The following is a 19,632-nucleotide window of genomic DNA, read 5'->3' as shown; positions in this document are numbered from 1 at the left end:
AATCTCCACTTCTCCAGAGAAGTTTATGATTGGTTGGATAAATACTGATTGTGAGATAGCAGTCACCATTTCATATTGAGCCATCAATAGTATATTCATTTACAGATAATGTTTGATTTCTTTACATTTTCATTGTGCTTTTGTTATCATTTCCATCACTGGTCTTTTGTTATTATTTTTGACTAGTATTTCTTGTTTGTTTGTTTTTTTTACTAAACAGCATGCACTTTGCCAAAACACCACCATATTGAGACTTTGATTATTTTTTCTTTTTTATAGGATTTTAACCTTTTTATGCCTTTCATTCCAGTTATTGTTTCTGTGCGCACCTTCAGGGTCTCCTTTTTATTTATTTGGCATTTTGTGCTTCATTAAAGAGCAAGTTCTTTTCACACTGCTAGCTCTGTTCTGTTTGACAAGCCTTGTGATGATTTTTGCCGCTCCCCTTTTCACTTTGGAATAATAGCCATAATTTCCATTAGCCAGTTTAATTAAGGATGGAGAAATCTGACTTTTAAAAATGAAATGTAAAGGAAATAGTAAAGGGCTCTATTCAACACCTTCAGTTTTCAGCCTCTCTTCTAAAAATAGAAACTATTCAAGTTTTCTGGAACAACTGCCATAAAAACTGTTTATTCAGGATATAGTCAGAGCTGACAAACTATATTCCTGGCAGCTTAACTAAAGCTATTTGGGGTGAGTGGGATTTGGAGGCACCACAGGCAAGGAGTTATTTGCCCACACAAATGTGTGGGATTTATTCTTCAACCAGAGGCCTCCACCCTGAATAAATTTACTGTTTCACGACTGGCCTCCCTTTTGCCATGCAGCTTCCATTATATTCTGTAAGAGAAAGTGTATTTAAATGATTTTCTTTTCCTCCCATGGAAAATCATGGGAGCTGGGCCATGTCACATTTTTTTTTCCTTTTACTCTTTAATATTTCATTCACATAAAGTGTAAACGAAGTGTCAGGAAAAGGTCTCAAAAGTACCAGTTTGACAGCATTTCTTTCCTGCTTTTAAAGAGATAGCACAGCTTCGTCTGCCAGACATCATGGCATTCCACTTTTTAAAAGTTGCATTGGCAGACCTGACCTACTACACAAGCAGCCTAACTCTCTAACCACACATTCCACTCCCTTTCTATGCTACATCGTCCTCGTATCCTATCTCAGGGGCTGATGTAATAAGTCATGCATCAAGACTGTGCACTGAAAGTCTCACCTGACTCTCTCAAATTTTATTTATTTTTATTATTTATTTTATTTGCAGTTTTTTATATACCGAGGTTTAGCAGAAGCCTTCACCCCGGTTTACAATAGAACAAATTAGTTACATAGAATGGTCAAAAAAGAACAAATAGCTTTTCATCATCTTTTCCACCCTCTTAATGGATGAACTGAGCCATAAAGCCATAACAAATCTATATCTGGATTCCTCTTACTAATCATCATATGTGCAATAAATAACATATTTGAGAAAATAATTATGGATACCATAAAGAAATAGTGAATCAGACTAAATATTGGCCAGAAACTAATGTTGGGTTTTCCTACTTGCAGCAAGAAACACGAATGTTGTAGGGATCAACTTTAGCAGTAACATGGGTCCTTCCTTACCCTGAATTTACCAAATCAATCTGGTTTCTATTCTGCAAAATTTCGATAATAAAAAAATGATGTACAAGTAAAATTCAACGGCATATCTTCCAAGTCTTTTTACACCATAAGCAAAAAAAAAATGCTACAGACCTCATATTTTCAGAGTCCCAGTCACATACATCACTCAAGAATTTTGCAAAATTGAGGCCTGTGTTGTATACCAAACAAACAGTAAGGTATTATGCTATTACTCTGATGTACTACTGTATAGGCCAGTAGGCTGACATTGTGATATAAAGGAATTAATCCAAAATCAAAAACTGTCTGTTAAATTTCATTTTTGTAGTACATTTTCTTTTACAAAACCATGACATTTCAATCCATGTTTTTATGTGATGCAATAGCTCCTGCTGACAAAACAGTCACCAAGCCATAAAACAAAACAAAAAAAAGAAAAAAATGGCCACTCTTACAATATTTTCCTTTATTAAAAAAAAAATAACTATTTTCTACAAAATCTGAAAGCTTTATGGCAAAAACTGGTCAGGAAAATTATGTTTTATCATACATACCTTTCATCTGCATTTGACAGCTAAGCAACTGTTTTTATAGAATATAAACTGCCATATTCGCTTGCTATACTTAAGATAACCATCAGAGTAAGAAATGAATAAAAAATTACCTCAGTTAATGAAATTTCCTAACTTACTTGAAGTTCACCAGATGGGAATACCTGAAAGATTAATTATCTACAGCAGTGGTTCCCTACAGGTGTGTCGCCAAGCAACAGCAGGTGTGCCACAGCTCCTGGTGTTCCACTGCCCCAGTTGTGCTTCCCTTCTCCCTTTTTCCTGCCCCCACAGACCAATGGGAAGCCTTCTTTCTTCCTGCTCCCACTGTCCAATGGGAAGCCTCCTCCCTTCTACCTGCCAGAGGGAGGAGAAAAAAGGGAGGAAGCCTCTGATTGGCCAGTGAGGCAGGAAGAAGGGGCATCGCATAACCCCGGGGTGGGGTGGTTTGAAGTGGGGCTGGAAGGAGTGACAGTGTCGAAGCCCGGCCCTAACCCCAATGAAACAAGGCCACCACAGGAGCTCATCCCTGTGGCGGCAAAGAGGAAACCCGACCCCAACCGAGCAAGGCTGCCATGGGAGTTCATCCCCACGGCGGTGAAGAAGCCTGACCCCAATGAATCAAGGTCACCATGGGAGCTCATCCCCATGGCAGTGAAGAGGAAACCCGATCCTGACCAAGCAAGGCTGCCACAGGAGCTCATGCATGTGGCGGCGAAGAGGAAACCCAACCCCAACCAAGCAAGTTTGCCATGGGAGCCCATCCCTGTGGGGGCGAAAAAGAAGGTCCACTGGAATAAAGCCGCAGCGGAAATGGAGCCCATCCCTGCAGCAAAGGAAGAGGTTTGGCGATGTGGCCCGGTGCATGCATGTGAGAATGGGAGCCTGGGTGTGAATGGGATCCTTGGGTGTGGGTGTGTGGATATGAATGGGAGCCTGGGTGAGAGCTTGTGTGTGTGGTTGTGAATAGGTGCCTGGGTGAGAGATTGTGTGTGTGTGGGTGTGAATGGGTACAACAGCATTTGTGTGTGATTGAGAGCTTATATATAAGAGAAGGCATGTGTGTGATTGAGAGAAAGACTGGTCAGGGAAGTGATGTGTTTCTGTGTGAGAGACTGGTCAGGAAGATGACTGGTGTGTGTGTGTGAGAGACCAAGACTGGTCGTGGGGTCTAATTGAGAGAGTGCGTGTGTGTGTGTGTGTGTGTGTGTGTGTGTGTGTGTGTGTGAGTGTGAGTGACTGCTTTTGGGCCCTAAGAAGAGGATCGTGAGGTCAGAGCTTCAGCAGCCGCTGCTGTTTCTGGTGAGTGCTTTTGGTCTGCAAGGGAAAGGAGTAGGAAAGTTGCTGAAGAGGATAAGTAAAGGTGTCTTTTTAAATTTATTTTTCTTGATTGACTGCCATTTTAATTATTGGGTATTATGTGATGTCTGCTCTTCAGCTGTTTTGTAACATTTATTAGTATAGCTTTCCAATTATTTCTGTGTGGGGATCTATAGCAGCTTGGCTTATTCTGTTTTCCTAATAGGAATTGTATTAGTGTTTAGGGCCTGGTTTAATATTTGTAGTGTTGCCTTTTCATAGATAGGGTTGCTACTGTTTGAGTGTGTTCCATAATACAGGTGTAACATTGTGAAGGTTAGTTTGTGTGCATTATTGAAGATCCTGGGACTATGTTAGGTGCTATATTTCTCTTTCCATTTCTCCAGGTTTGCACAGAATGCAGAGTGGCTTTTTTGGTTTTTCATTCCAGTTTCTGTCTCCATATTTATAATTTGTGGTCTTTCTGTACTTGGTGAAGGTCAGTTTTGTGTGTGTAACAGAGGTGAAGTATTTTACTAGCATGTAGGCATTTGTATCAATCTTATGTGTTGTGTTTTCTCAATTGGACATGTATTGGTGGTAAATTACTGTTTTTTCATAAGGAGGGCTATTGTGCCTGGTTGTGACGGGGTCACTATGCTAGACTATATAGAAACCAAAGATTCAGGAGAAGGGGGGAAGGAAAATAAGGCAACACCAGGCTAGAGGCGTCCCTTGGTTCCTTCCCCAGAGGTTGTAGGTCCAGAGGAGCCACAGGTGTGGGAAATTAAGGGTGGAGCTGGTGAGGCCAATCCACTGTACCTAGAGAACTACCAAGCGGGAGGTTGTATCCTGGGACGAGAAAAACCATCCCAAGAGATATGGTGGTGGTGGCAGGTAGGCCCAGTGGGGCCAGACTGTTTGAACATTGGATCTGTTTGTTGGAGATGAACTTTTTAAGCAAGACTTCAGAAACTGAGTTGCTGGCTCAGTAGGGAAGGCATCTGCCTCCCATCCAGGTGGAGGGGGTTCAAACCCCACCTGAGGACTTTGTAAAAGGAAAGTAACTTTAACTACTATTTGAGTTCCTGAGTAACCAGGGAAGCTCATTCAGGGATTGGATCCCAGGAACAGACACAAGCGGCAGTATACAGACCGGTGAAAGCGTCACACTGGTAGTAGAGGGAGTTTGTTTTGCTGCTACTGAGATGACACCAGAACCAGAATATCCTTTTTTGTATGGTGAATTGTACAGGGAATGTCCAAGTTCTGCTCTGACCTTTTGTTGGGGGTCAAGGGAGTTCCTGTGGATGCAGAGTATATGTTTACATTTAGCCCCATGATGGTCACGCATGTGAGAACCATCTGTCAGGTGTGTCCCGGCCAAAAAAAGGTTGAGAATCACTAATCTACAGGATGGTAAGAGAGGAGATCATATCTGTGAGGGATAAAAGTAATGGAAGAAAAGCAAGTGAGGCTTACGACCTTCTTGCGGCAGTTGGCATGATTGTAAGACAAACGAGAAATGTTGTTAGGGAATAACTAACAATAAAGTGTAAAGCAATAACTAGCTATGTATTGTTGCTAAGAGTAAACTAAATTCTTCCACTTAAAAACTAATAACTTTATTATTATTAATATAACTGAATTATTTTTATATTTTTTATAGTGGAGAAAAGACCTCAGTATTGGCGGGATATCGGAAACCACTTAAAGGCCAATTGTTTCAGTCACCGGTCTTATATTCTCTCATTTTTATTTTAATTAAAATTGTCCAGATAACTATTTTTGTCTATTTCTTTAATAAAAATTGTCCAAAATGACTATTTCTGTCTATTTTTTATTGTTTGTTGGTGTAATATCACTGTACTTTGATGTTAATAATTTAATGAAATTATTGTTTGTTGTTGATATTAAACAAAAATGGCTGTTTCTTAATTTTTTCAACTTTGATAAAGCAGTCCTTTGTCTTTATTATCATAATAACCACATGAACAGTTTCACAGGGTCATCGCTATTCTACATCCTGTTTGGATGCCATCCTCATACACTCAGACTTGTTCTGGTCTCAGGCTCTTGCCCAGCAGTTAACCTGCTGGGACAGGAATTCCAGGAAGGGCCCTTGGATGCTGTATGAATCCAGTTTCCCTTAACCATTGTCACTGAAGCAGAGAGTAATGATGGAGTTGCATCAAAAGTATCAGGCTTAGTGATTAAGGGTAATAAGCACTGCATCAGCTAGTTACCCCCATGTTTATTTGTTCCCCAAACTGTAAAAGTTGGGGCCCTGGGTGGTTGCTGTCTGAAGTCAGTTTCCTTTTTCCCACTGCTGTTGAAGCAGAGAGCAATGATGGAGTTGCATTAACAGTATCAAGGCTTAAAAATCTACGATTGAAGATGCCATCTCTGAAATTCGCACCACAATTTGTGAGTCCATTTCCCATTGAGTGACAATGTAGCTTACAAGCTCATTCTACTGGCATCTTTACAAATTCATGATGTTTTCTATGGTTCACTGTCGAAGCCTGCCCCTACAGACCCTTGAAGTGGCTACGGAAAAAGACACTCAGTTCAAGGTCCAGGAGTTTTTTGATTCCCAGACAATCCAAAACCAGCTACATTATCTTATCTCCTGGAAGAACTATGGACCCGATGAGAATTCTTCAGAGCTGGCCTCCAACCTGCAAGCTCCTCAACTCATAACTGAGTTTTCTAAGATATACCACAGGAAACCCAAGCCCAGAAGATGGGGGAAAGGCTTTGGAGGGGGAACTGTTATGTTTGGCGGCTTGCAGGATGGCCCAATGAGCCACTGCACTCACCCCCATTGCTGACCCATGCTGCCGAGGACCTCCCGTCACGGTGAAATGTTGCTGATGCTGCCAGGCTGCAGCCTTCCCTTAGGCACGCATACTTAATATAGGCCCCACAGTGGGAAACGCTGAGTGGCACTCGCCGATGATGTCAGGCTGACTAACCTATTTAAGCAAGGGCCCTGCAGTACTGCTTCATCTCAGCAAACGAGTCTTCTGCCTTGCAGTGCATGTTGCTGAGCAGTCCTGTTTCCTGCATTCCTGTGCAGCCCTGCCTTTCCTTCCAGCCTTGTATAATCAAGCCTTGCCTTCTCCAGCCTTGACTTGTCCAGCCTTGTCTAGCCTTCTAGCCTTGCCTCATCCAGCCTAACTTGTCCAGCCTCGCTTTCTCCTATTTGCTTTGTCCAGTGTCTCAAGCGTGTCTTCATACACCCTTAGCCTGACTATTTGGATTTTGACCTCTTGCCTGGAACCTGACCATGATTGCCTGCCACCTGGATACGAACCCTTGCCTGGACCTGACTACTCTTACTAGCTGCCTGCCCCAACTTTGAATTGACTCTGACTTTGTTAGTCTGCTTCTGCCCTGACCCTGGACTTCCATTATCTTCACCACCCTAGGGAACCGCCTACATCCTGCTGGCCACCAGAACACAAGGGCTCAACCTGCAAAGGAGATGGCTGGTAAAGATGAAGCTCCAGACTGTCCAACTACGAGGTGTGTTCACTAGCTGCTGGCGTAGGCCTCAGGGATTCGCCCTCAAGGCTGCATCAACTATGCCAAAGCACCAAGGGCTCACATACCTGCTACCCCTCACAGTGCCCTAGCAGGTTTGTCCTCAGAAAAAGAAGTAAGGCCATGTCATGAACACTTTTACCATCTGCATACTACAATCCTTGATCTATCCTAAGGTACCGGATGAGCTCAATAGACATAGCCTTATATAACTTGTGCGCAATGGCCACTGAGTTGCAGGCCTCTGGCCCCGCCCCCCCAGACCGGCCCTCCCCGCCCATTCCCCACCCACGCCCCACCCCTTTTTGCAAGCCCCGGGACTGACACGCGTTCCAGGGCTTTACGCACGTCACTGGGCCTTTTTAAAATAGGCCTGGCACGCACAGGACCGATTACGCGCGTAAATCCTCCAGCCCTCAGTGTTTAACAGTAAAGACTTTTATTTTGTACACTAACCAAGTGGCTCCAGAGTCCAACAAGCTCCCCAGGGGAAACAGAAGGGAATGTGTAAAGAAGTCATCTCCTGTCATATTGGGACCGGAAAGGACTCCTTTCTTCCCCCAGTCCACAGAATCCACACCTCAGGAAGTGAGGGAGATACAAGAGTTAGCCGGTGATAGATTCCAGCCCTGAAGAGTATCAAATACTTTTATGTACCCACCTGTGCAGGACACACACACACACCGGGGTGGGGTTATACCTTATTACAAATGTTTAAAACATTCTCTTTCTGTTCTTTCCAAATACATATCAGTGTCCCATAATGATCGCTCTGTGGCTGCAAACTCCTCCTGGAAAACAGCAGCCTTTGTATTCAGCAGCACAATACGTCTCTGCATCTGATCTGTGTCCAGAGGATCTCTCTTTTTTCTTTCTAGAGAGATCAACACACCTCTGACATCATGGCAAAGAGTACCAGATTTAAAACTGTTATCACTGTCCAGCTTCCTCATAGCATGGCGCAGGTGCCAGCCACGTGTATTAAATTCACATTACTTTCCAAAGTTACAGTGCTGCCTAGAAATCCTAGGGGCTGGTCACTTTACCTTCTTAATGGTAACTCTCAGCTGGTTTTCTCACCTCCAAAAAACTCTCAAGGAAAGCCGGTGCTATTTTTAGGGCAAAACCAGTACTGAATCTTTATTGAATCTGGAATGCTATCTCATGGACTTTTCTGGACACCAAAACCTTATAAAACCACCCTGGCACAGATTAGGGGACATATGCAGAGCACCCTCCTGCTTGAAACAAGTAGTTTAAAATACTTTTCCAGGAGCTACTTCATTGTGAGTTTTCCATGTCTCTCCTATCTCCGCCAACAGTCTCTCACTTGCCTGTCCCAAGTACTGCTGGGCTATCCCAGAATCCCATGCATTCTCCAATGCATCCCAGAATCCTATGCATGCCCCAATGCATTCCAATGCATCAGAGGAAGTTTTCAATCCAGTAAATGAAGTTCTTAAATGCTAGCAGTCTCTCTGTTCTGGAATCTTATCTTCCTGCTGGCTGCTGACAACTGAATAGAAAGGCTGGATGCCTCTCTTGCACTGACAGCAGTCCTAAAGAAGGTAAACTTTTTTCTCTTTCTCGTTTTCTTTCTATTTCTTTTTTGTGGACCTGTCCACATGACAATGACCAAAGGGATGCTGGGCTACAGAGAGATAGGCATAACCACCAGGAAAAAAAAGGGGTGATAATGCTCCTATACAAATCTTTGATGAGGCCTCGCCTGGAGTTTTGTTTTCAGTTCTGGAGACCATATCTCAAAATGTATAGGGTCAGAATGGAAGCTGTCCAGAGAAAGGCAACCAAATGGTATGGGGTCTGCACTGAAAAATTTATAAGATGAGATTGGAGGATCTTGGGGGAGAGGAGAAACAGAGGAAATATGATGCAGACTTTTAAATATCTGAAAGGTACATTTGATGCATAAGAATCAAACCTTTTCTGATGGAAAGGAAGCTGTAGAACAAGGGTCATGATCTGAAATTGCGAGGGGCAGACTCAGGAACAACATTGGGAAATATTTCTTCACAGAAAGGGTGGTGGACACATGGAATACCTTCCTGGAAGAGGGGGATGGTAATGGAATTCAAAAGGGAAGGGATAAATACAGAGGTTACCTAATGCCTAGAGGAGAGAAATGAAGAAATGGGGTAACCTTTGTTAACTTTCAGTGTAAGATTTTTGCATAGGGGTAACCTGCACAGAGCAGCAGTTAGTTACTACCCTAAACAAATTGCTGGGCAGACTGGGTGGACTATTGGGCCTCTTTTTGCCATCATATACTTTGTAACTATAAGTTACTATGCGAAGAGCACTGGGCTTAGGACTATTCCTTGTTGCATCCAGCAGATCACTTTCACTTCACCAAAATGGGCCCCTTTGGCTATTTTTTAAGAAAGTTCTGTTGGCTAAAATAGCCTCCTTCATCTTTATTTTTAGCCAGAGGCTAAAAATACTTACTGTACATTGGGGTAGTGGAGGTAGATTGTGCCCCTTTAAAGAGTCTGGTGCTTCCTGCAGCCTTCATGACGCATAACCAGCAAATTATTAGATTTATTTTTTTTGCTTATTTACAGAGCCAGAATGAGGACACTCTAGGGCTCAACTTTGCCAAATGTTCTTGTTTGGTTTGCTGGCCTGATCAGCTGTTGAATGCCAGTATTAGTGAAAAGCTAGAAAGTGCTGGAAGTCTGTCCCCTACACATGGAACTATCAGTGTGGGGTAGTGTGCATAAAGCTGCCCCCAGCACTGGTATACAGAAAGGCAAGATCATTGGCAAGAATGTCTCCAAGGGGTAGACATACTGGGCCTAACAGTTGTGGAGAGGTGCAAGGATGACCTAGGGTGGCCTCTCCCACCAGGCCTAGGTCCTTGAGTTTCCTGGCGCATTCGGGCAGTGACTTGCAAAATGCCCAGATGCAGAACAGTATAAGCACAGGTTTAGGTTATGACATCTCTGCTTCTCTTCTGCTGTAGCTTGCAACAATCCTCCTGCATGGCTTCCATTAGTGCAGGTTCCAGCTCTGGAGGGGAGCATAAGGTTAAAGGACACTGAAAAATCGGGGTGAGGTGAATAGGGCGGTGAGCTGAGCCTCTTCCATTGTCCCATTCCTGGAACCTCAGGTCTAGTCATATAGCTAGGCTAATCAGGCCTTCCAATGTGTCCAGCAGGTCTCGGCCAGCCAGCTCATCTTTAATGCACTCCGGGAGTCCTTGTCAGAAAATCGCAATCAGGCTGTCACTGCTTCACTATATTTCAAACGCTAAGATGTAGAAATGCACCGTGTACTCTCCCACAGACCAGAAGCCTTGCCTAATCTGTAGAAGTTCAGATGCTTTGGAAGTCATGCAATTGGGCTCATTGAATATTTGCCGGAATTCTTGCAGGAAACGCGCAGATCATCTCATTCTCAAAGGGCTGAGACTCAAGCCAGAGCAGTGCTGCAGAACAAGGAGAGAATATGTCACTTTGACTTAATCCATCGGAAACAAGGGTGCCTGCAATTCAAATTGCATCCAATATTGGCTAAGAAAGCCTCTACATTTTAATGGATATCCATCATAACTTGGAGCGGAGGCAGGTGGATCGAGAGGGTAGCAGGCCACAAGATCGGTGTCAGAGCCAAAGCTGGAGCAGGCCAGGCTGCACTGCCCTGAAGATATCCAGCCATAATATTAAGCTGATCCTTCTGCTGCTGTAGCTGGTGTGCTAAGCTAGCGATAGTGGAGACTGGAGTCGAGTCTACCAAGCTCATGGCCTCATCAACCTGTGAGGGGAAGCAGGTATGTAAGCCCTTGGTGCTGTAGTGTAGTTGATGCAACCTCAAGGGAGAACCCCTGAGGACTATGCCAGCAGCTGGACAGTCTGGTGCTTCACCTTTACCAGCCACCTCCTCCACAGGTTGAGACATTGGGTTTTGACAGCCAGCAGAATTTAGGTGGATCCCTAGTGGGGTGATGATAACAGAAATCCAAGAGCACACTGGGTTCAGGGAAGGCAGCAGACTAATGGAATCAGAGACAGGCCAAGGTCAGGGAAGGCAGCTAGTAAGAGAGATCAGATCCAGGCAGCAGGCATTTGTGGTCAGGTCCAAGGAAGAGGTCAAAGTCCGAAGAGTTAGGCTAAGGGTATATGAAGATACACTGAAGAAAGTAAACGACAAATAGAAGAAGGCAAGGCTGGATAAGGTGGGCTGGATGAGACAAGGCTGGATGAAGCAAGTCTGGACAACAAGGCTGGAGAAGACAAGATTGGATGAGACAAGCATAGAAGGCAAGGTAATGCTGGGTGAGGAAAGGCTGGAAGACAAGGCATGGCACAGGTACGCAGGAAACACTGCAAGGTAGAGAACCTGTTGCTGAGATGAGCCAGTACTGCAGGGTCCTTGCTTAAATAGGCGGGGTTATTATGTGCGCACATAGCGTGCTCATGCGCCTAAGGGAAGACCGCGGCCTGCCAGCATCAGCAGCCCTCACAGCATGCACTGACGGTGGCATTCTGCCACAACAGGAGGTCCTTGGCAGCGAGGATCAGTGAAGAGGGTGAATGGGCGGCTTGTGGGGGCAATCCCTGGAGATGCCAACCATAACAGGCACCAGCACCTGGACTAGTATTAATGCAGGTTATTTTCCTGAACATTAATTTTGAATATGGTTGTTTGCATAAATCTCCATTCCCTTTCTGCCTCCTTCCTTCATTATCATAGAATTCTATACTATTGACTTAGTGCAAGTTTTAGTATCACCTACATAATGCTTTAAAATGGAAAGCAGTATTTGATTATGGTTTGCTATTTCTGATGCTAACCTATTAGCGCAGTTTAATAGATAGGCCCCTTTAGTTTGCTAAATCTAACCAGTAAAATTTTCACTAGCTAGATTTACCAAATTTTCAGTTGAATCCTTAGCTGCTTAGGTTTAACTGAACATTTGGTTAAAGATAATGAGTTAAATTTAACTGGTTGTCTTTCTTGCTGAGTGGTTTGAAAACTGACCTCTAGATGAAATGTATAGTATGGTTTACATTACTATACATATGCCAAAATAATACAATTAGTAATAGTATTACTACTTATATGAAGTAAAATGTAATGAAGACTCTAAGAATATACAGTAACTCTACAAAAATATTTTCTTTCTTGATAACATAGAGGCCATTGTATCCAATATGATTTCACAGTATATACAGTTATGCTCATAATGTTACACACCGCTGGCAGAATTTGTAAGATGTGTACTATTTTAAGAAAGTGATCAGAGAAAACACGTCTGTTATTTTTAATGTGTTTCAAATTTAACCATTATGCAACACAGAATAGCACAATCAGTAAACAATCCATAGCAATAAGGGAAATAATAAACTGGTCCTGTTCAAAATTTTGCATACTCTTAGTATTTAATATTGTGTATTACACCCTTTTGCATCAATGATGGCTTGCAGTCGTTTGCGATAGTTATGAAGGAGACCCTTTATTGTCTCATGTGGTAAAGCTACCCATTCCTCTTGGCAAAAAGCTTCCATGCCCTGTACATTCTTTGGTTGTCTAGCATGAACTGCATGATTGAGTTCTTCCTAAAGTGGAGACTGTGATGGCACCTCCAGAACATCACTTTCTTCTGCTGCAGCCACTAAAGCAGAGCTTTCCAAACTTTTCATGTTGGTGACACACTTTTTAGACAAACATAATTTCACGACACGGTAATTCAGTCTACTAGTAAACCAGAGGTTAAAGGTTAAACGAACGAAACATATTTCGACAATTTATGTATGTTTCCTTAAATATATACATAAATAAAATGTTTCACGACACAACCTATCTCATGAAAACCTTAAATTTATATTAAAAATATATATTCCAAGATTCATGTTATTGTTATAATTTATGAGAAACAATAATAAAACAAATTGTCTGTCCCCCACACACTCATCTCTCTCCTCCCCCCAGCACATGCCTGGCCCCCACACACTCATATCTCTCCCCCTCAAGCACATGTCTGTCCCCCCAGCACGTTTGCCCCCCACTCACTCATCTCTCTTCCCCCCCAAGCACATGTCTATCCCACACACACTCATCTCTCTCCCCCCCCCCCAAGCACATGTCTGGCCCCCACACTCATGTACCTCGTCTTTTTGATTGTTGCCAGTTAAGTGCTTCACTCCCTTCCATGATCACCAGACACTGCTGCTTGCAGTCAGTACTCCTCATGGCCAGGCCTCATCGGCAGCAGCAGCCAATGCAAGGATGGCTGGGCTCGTTCCACCCACCAAGCCCCCCAAAAAAAACGCAATTGACAGCAAAAATCACCCAATAATAAGCAACCCATAAACTGAAAAAAAAAAGTGAATCTCTAGAAAAAAAAAAGCCCAAACTCGCATCAGAGTTGACCGGGCTTGCGCGACACACCTGCACACTGCAGGAGACACACTAACGTGTCCCGACACACAGTTTGGAAAGCTCTGCTCTAAAGGGTTGACTTGGCCTTATGTTTCAGATCATTGTCATGTTGGAAAGTCCAAGTGTGCCCCATGCGCAGCTTCCTGGCTGATGAATATAATTTCTCCTCCAGTATTTTCTAATAAGATGCTGCATTCATCCTGCCATCAATTTTGACTAAACTCCCTGTAGCTCACACACATACACACGTGCGCCCCTCCCCAAAACAGATCCACCTCCATGCTTCACTGTAGGGATGGTGTTGACTCCTCTCCAAACAAAGCGTTTATGGTTGTGATCATAAAGTTCAATTTTGGTCTCATCACTCCAAATTATTATTTTGTTCCAGAAGTTTGGAGGCTTCTCTAGGTGCTGGTTGGCATATTGAAAGCGGGCTGTTTTGTGGCATTGGTGCAGCAATGACTTTTTTCTGGCAACTCTACCATGCAGCCCATTTTTGTTCAAGTATCTCCTCATTGTGCATGCTGAAACACCCACACCACTTTGTTTTAGAGAAGCCTGTATATCAGTGGAAGTTACTTGTGAGTTTTTCTTTGCTCCCCAACAAATGTTCCTGGCAGTTGTGTCTAAATCTTTCTGACTGTGGCTTCGTATTAACAGAACCCATAATTTTCCACTTTTTGATCAGAGTTTGAACAGTACTGATTGACATTTTCAAATCTTTGGATATCTTTGTATATCCTTTTCCTAACTTTTAAAGTTGAACTACTTTGTTCAAAGGTCCTTTGACAGTTCTTTTGCTTTCCCCATGCTTCAGTAATCAAAGTCAGTGCAACCCTGGATAAAATGCATAAGGGTTTCTCAAGAGTTTAGAAACTCATTGACTATTTATACACAAATACTAATTACAATCAGACAAGGCACAGGAGAGGATACCTACCCTTCATTGCCATCTCAACCTGTGTGGGTCCACTTGAGTGTATATTATCAGCCTAAACATTCAGGGTATGTAAACTTTTGAACAGGACCATTTTCTTATTTCCCTTATTGCTAATGTTTGTTTAATGATTCTGCTATTCTGTGATGCATAATAGTTTAATTTGAAACACATTAAAATAACAAATGTGCTAAGTCTGATCACTCTTGTTTTCTGAAACTGCTACACATCCTACAAATTCTGCCAGGGGTATGTAAAATTATGAGAACAACTGTATGTCTCTCTTCAATTTAGCCTATTGAGAAAACAGTTTTATTTTTCATTCTTGTTCATGTTGCTTCATTTGAATCAGTTTGCAGTATGTATGCAGAATGTAATAGGGGTGTGCTTTCATTTGAAATAAAATTTCTTGTTTCATTTTCTTTTTAAAAGAAAATGAAAGAAAAATGAACAAAATTTGATTCATTTTTCATTTCCTTTTCTAACAAAAAAAAGAGTAGTAGCCTGTGCTGGCACCATTCTCCCCCACCACGAAAATCGTAATAATGAAAAATAAAACAAAGTCCCACCAGGCCATTTTCAGATTCCCTCTTCTCAACCATAACCCTCCCCCAACCCAACAGCTAATCTGCAATTGTAAACATCTTCATGGGGCAGGAGCAATCCCCATGTAATGCTGCTCTGTTGGTGCTCTGAAACCATTTGGAAAAAGCACTGGCCTGGCAGGAGCATCTGGAGATCGCTCCTGCTTCATCGAGATGCTTCCAATTTTGGGTAAGCTGGAGGGAGGGGTGGCGAGGAGGGTCCGAATGGATAAAGGAAATAGGAAAAAGGCTCAGAGATTTTTTTGGAATCACGATTTTTGCAGCGGGGAAAAGGGGGGGGGACTCTGGGGCTGGCTGCTTCGGGCTTGTTTTAAACATAGAATGAAAATAAAAATGAAATGAATCGCTTTCCCCCCACCAATGAAAAAATCAAAACAACAAAAAAAAAAACAACCCCTTGCACACCTCTAGAATGTGAAATGTGATTATTCCAATAAGCTTACACTGCAGCAAGACATAATGGCTTGCATATTAATCTGTTACATAAAATCATAAAAATAGAAATGTTTATAACTTGATTTGCTCAGTTATTTCCTCATTTTCTTCCATAATACATTTGACTGTACCCTGACTAGTAAACTGTTTCTTATTAGACTTTTCACAATTTAGAACTGAAAAAGGAACTAAAAGATGGGGTAACTTGCTGGAAAGAATACAATAAATTTGCAGAATGATATGCTACCAAGGTAGCATATATAGTGCTTAGGTGACAGAAAGGTCAATAAATGAAATAAGAGAACATAATTCCTTTAGTACAGCTAACACGATAACTTGGTTTGCTGTCATCGAACTTGTCACCATATTATTGCATGATGGAAGCACTCTGACTAGAGCTGGGTGCATTCAAGAAGTTTACTTAAAATTTATAGCACTTATACGTAAAACAAAAAGACATTACAGTAAAGCATTGAATTGGTGTCTTTCAGGAGCAAATACCAAAAAGTTCCAAAGGAAAGAAATGATCCTTTGAAGCAATAACCAGAAACAGAGGTGCAATATGCATTGCAACAACCATCCCTGTTTTCATATATTTCCTAATATAAGGTCATGTCATCCAATAATAGCAAATCCACCTTCAAAGGAACCTACAAAATGAGTGCTTCTTCTCATATCCCACTACCTATGAGAGTTCTGAGTGGTTGACTCCATTGATTTGTAGCCTTGTACCCATTCTTTCACATTATTTTCCAAGGGTAGGCACTTCCAGTCCTGGAGTGTCACATACAGGTCTAGTTTTCAGGATATCATCAAGAAATATGCATGAGATAGTTTTGCATACAACAGAGGCAATGCATGCAGATATATTTCCTGCATATTCATTATAGATATCCTGAAAACCAGACCTGTCTGTTGTACTCCAGGACTGTAGTTGCCTACCTCTAGTATTGGACATAAGAATATGCTAGGTCAGACCAAAGATCCATCACACCCAGCATCCTGACTTCCAACATTGGCCAATCCAGGTCACAAGTACTAGATTCCATGCTGCTAATCCCAGGGATAAGCAGTGGATTTCCCCAAATCCACCTTAATAATGGTTTATAGACTTTTCTTCCAGGAACTAGACCAAATCTTTTTTAAACTCAGCTACCCTAAGAGCTTTTTCCACATCATCCAGCAACAAATTCCAGAGTTTAATTATGCGTTTAGTAAAAAAATATTTTCTCCTATTTGTCTTAAATATATCACCTAGTAGTATCATTGCATGACCCCTAGTCTTTGTACTTTTTGAAAATGTAAATAATCAATTTGCCTTTACCTGTTGCTATCCAGTCATTATTTTATAGAACTAAGTCATCTCTTCTCCAAACTGAAAAGCCCTAACCTCTTTAGCCTTTCCTCATAGGGGAATCGTTGCATCCCCTTTAACATTTTGGTCACCCTTCTCTGTACCTTTTCAAATTCCACTATTTCTTTTTTGAGATATGATTACCAGAAATGCACACAGTATTCAAGATGCAGAAGCACCATGGAGAATATGGCATTATGGCATTATGATATTCTCTATTTTATTCACTATTCCTTTCCTAATAATTCCTAACATTCAATTTGCTTTCTTGGCTGCCGCTACACACTGGATAATATGCCGCTACAATATGGATAATATTTCAACATATTATCTACAATGATGTCCAGATCTTTTTCTTAGGTGGTGACTGCCAATGTGAAACTTAACATTGTGTAGCTATAATTTGGGTTCCTCTTATCTATGTGCATCGCTTTGCATTTGTCCACATTAAGTGCCATCTGCATGCCCAGTCTCCCATTCTCACAAGGTCCTCTTACAATTTCTCACAGTCCTCTTGTGATTTAATAAGTTAGAATAATTTTGTATCATCAGAAAATGTAACCATCTCACTCATTATTCCCATCTATAAATATGTTAAACAGCAGCAGTCCCACTATTCACCTTTCTCCAATGAGAAAACTGACCATTTAGCCCTACTCTCTGTTTTCTAGCTTTTAGCCAGTTCTCAATCCATAATAGAACATCGCCTCCTATCCCATGACTTTCTAATTTCCTAAGAAGTCTCTCATGAGGGACATTGTCAAATGCTTTCTGAAAGTCCAGATATACTAAATTAACTGGCTCACCTTTATTCACGCCTTAATACACGCCTTAAAAAAATAGCAGGTTAGTGAGGCAAGACTTCTCTTGGCTAAACTATGTTCACCTTGGCCCATTAAACTATGATTATCTATATGTTGAGAAATTTTGTTCTTTCTAATATTTTTAATCATTTTTCCCAGCACTGATTATATTGATAGTGTTATTGGCCCCAGAGTTTGGGAAACCCACTTGGGGAGCAGCACGGGACTGCAAGGCAGGACTCGGAGCAAAGCAAGGGCCAGTCTTCTGCCTAACCATCCCCTTCCCCCCTTGGGTTCTGCGGCAGCAGTACATCATAGTGGTGAGTCCGCATAGGCTGGAACATGGCTATGCATGATAAGGCTGGACAGGCAAGGCTGAAGGCAGGACCGGACAGGCCCAGCTGGGCAGGCAAGGTCTTACAGGCAAGGCTGAAGACAAGGCAGGAAGGACAAGGTAGGCTTGGCAAGCAAGGCAAGGCAAGCAGACTTGGCTGGCAGGTCTGGATAGTAAGCAGGACACGGAATTAGGCAAGACAAGAGTGAGACTGTTAGGATTCGTGGGTTAGTGGGCCCTGTGAGGTAAGAAATGGTACAGCCCACGGAGAGGAACCCCGCTGAGCCTCACCGTCGGGAGGCGAGGCCTGCAGCAATAGGAGAGACAGCCCAGAGAGTACAGAAAGAGCAGGAAACTGGGGTGTGGATATGATTGCCAGCATACGTCCTCCTAGTGGTGAAGTGCTGAACAGGCCTCGAGGAGTGGGGAATGCAAGCAGGGTATGGAGGAGTGCAGAGGGAGTAACCCCAGGGGGTGGAGCCACAGAGAAATTCCGCACGGGAGGAATGACGTAGGCTTACCCGATGAGCGGGGAAGCCCAGGGGTCACTGGCAGTGCAAGAGGGCACTTTCCCGAGGAGTGGGGGAGTGTGGTACAGTCTCTGAGATAAGCAGGACACTATCCCGAGGATCAGGGAGTGAGGTGTAGTCACAGGAATACAAAAAGCACTACCCCGAGGAGCAGGGAAGCGCGGCACAGTCAAGGTGCACAAGCGCTACCCCGAGGACTGGAGAGCGCGACTCAGGCACAAGCACAGGCAATGGCCCGCAGAGTGGGGTACACCAGCACTAGGTCTCCACAAAGCAGAGTAGTGAGGCAATGGCCCGCAGGGCAGCATACACCTATGTTGGGTCTCTACGAAGCAGAGTTATAAGGCAATGGTCCGCAGAGTGGGGTACTCCATGTTGAGTCTCCATGAGGTAGAGTAGAACGGCAGTGTTCCGCAGAGCGGGGTACACAAATGTTGAGTCTCCACAAGTAGAGTAGTTCTGGAAGCAACCTGAAGAAGCGGGGGAGCAAGTAGGCAGCATCCGAGGTGCAGGACCCAACAAGGAGCGGATAGCCAGAGACAGGAGCAGGGCCCCCGAGGAGTGGGTACCCAAGAGTGTCTCACGCCAGGAGGGGCAGGAACCAGGAACCAGCATCCATAGAGAAATCAGCAGGATTCAGCAAGGAAGGAACTCGTTGCCCAGTCAATTAGAGCCAGGCCCCGATGGTGCTTAAGAGTCCAGGGCTAGTGATGTCATCAAGGGGAGATGCTCCTGAGGTTCCCGCCCTGGTGTCCTTAAAGGAGGGCCATGGTGCGTGCGCACCTAGGAAGGCCCGAGAGAGACATGGAGATCGACGGCATCCTCGCTGCCCTGGGGAGTCCTGGAATGGAGCCATGAGTGTCGGAAGCGGCTAGCCACAGCCACGAGTCTTCCCAAAGGAGAGAGGGTAGCTGTTGCGACCGTCAGTTCCCAATGGCTTCACTCCGCCTACCTTTCCTTTTTTGTGGCTCCTCCTGCTCTTCACGGATGCCTGGCTGCCGCGGCGTCTGCCTCCCATCCTCTCCAGCATCCCCAGACCAGCTTGGGCGCTGCCTCCCGCCATGTTCTACAGGTACCTTAGGGCGCGCGCACCGCGCGGCTCTCATTTTTATTTCCTCATTGGCACGTTCCTCAGGGGCGTCCCCCTGTGATGACATCACGCTGCCCGGATATTTAAGCCTACAGTTTATTGCTAGCCGTTGAGTTTGCATG

This window comes from Rhinatrema bivittatum, chromosome 2 (genome assembly GCF_901001135.1).
Source record: "Rhinatrema bivittatum chromosome 2, aRhiBiv1.1, whole genome shotgun sequence".
In the NCBI taxonomy this organism is placed as follows: domain Eukaryota; kingdom Metazoa; phylum Chordata; class Amphibia; order Gymnophiona; family Rhinatrematidae; genus Rhinatrema; species Rhinatrema bivittatum.
Note: the sequence above shows the minus strand (reverse complement) of the source record.